General features: G+C 29.9%; 1 long non-coding RNA gene across 1 annotated transcript in view; it reads right to left on the minus strand.

Moving 5' to 3' along the window:
• Positions 1-229: 229 nt before the first annotated feature.
• LOC128249032 (uncharacterized) overlaps positions 230-1,114 on the minus strand; it is a 5,550-nt gene continuing 4,665 nt past the window's right edge. The window contains exon 2 of the long non-coding RNA XR_008265130.1: positions 230-468. This is a non-coding gene — a long non-coding RNA (uncharacterized LOC128249032). The remainder of the gene's footprint in view (positions 469-1,114) is intronic.

Here is a 1,114-nt window from a genome sequence, read left to right on the forward strand (position 1 = left end):
CACACACACACACACACACACACACACACACACACACACACACACACGCACACACGCACACACACGCACGCACACACATATATGAATTATTGTATTCGGTGTTTAGCTGACGTACATATATATGCATATCAATCAGTGTGTGATGGTATAGAAATGAATACTGAAAAGAAGAAATATAGATACTTGTATTCCTGTTAAGAATTGCTCCCGAAAGGAAAAACTAAATAAAATAAATAAATAAATTTGATTTGGTACATTATTTTCCTTTCAAAATGTCCGGCTCCAATCCGGCCAACTGTAAAAAGATTTTGAAAGAAGTGTTTCGTCCGTATCGTCTGCATTTCTGTTTGGTCCGTATCAGGTGCATTTCTCGTCTGCTTGTATCCATTTTCTTCAGTTTTCGATTTGATTTAAATCACCGTTGAGTTTGTAGATGGTTTTAAGGGATTTTCTCATAGAAGAATAAAGCTAAGGGAAGAAATTAAAAAAAAGAACATCAAAAAAGGAAAACCAAAAGCAATACAATTCAAATATAAACATGTTTCATATAACAACATGGATTTGACATTGAAGTAGACAGGCTTTCGCAATGGCTATTTAAGAAGTAAGGTGGGTACCAATACAGAACAACATTCTAGCGAGAATAAACGAAATGAAATTCAAGGGATACGGAAGAGTTCGATAAGCACTACCAATATCTTAAATATAAATTTTCAGTAATATATTTGGCTGAAAACCGAACTGAGTAAAAGAATGAAGACCGACCATCTTTTAGAATATGAGCAAATATACACTTGTCATTTATTTATTTACTTATTTTTTTATTATCTTTACTGATTTCTGTCATTGAACTTGTGGCCATGCTGTAGCAATGCATCATAATTATATAAATATAGACTTCAAACATTTTTATCAAGTAAGCAAAAACTATAATTCATATATGTATATATCTAAATGTACATGTGTGTGTATATATGTATGTATACATTTATCTATACATACATATATATATGTATACACATATATATACACACATATATATAAAATGTACATATATATATATACATATATGTGTATAAATATATATATACATATATATATATATATATATATA

The sequence above is a fragment of the Octopus bimaculoides genome, chromosome 11, assembly GCF_001194135.2.
Source record: "Octopus bimaculoides isolate UCB-OBI-ISO-001 chromosome 11, ASM119413v2, whole genome shotgun sequence".
In the NCBI taxonomy this organism is placed as follows: Eukaryota; Metazoa; Mollusca; class Cephalopoda; order Octopoda; family Octopodidae; genus Octopus; species Octopus bimaculoides.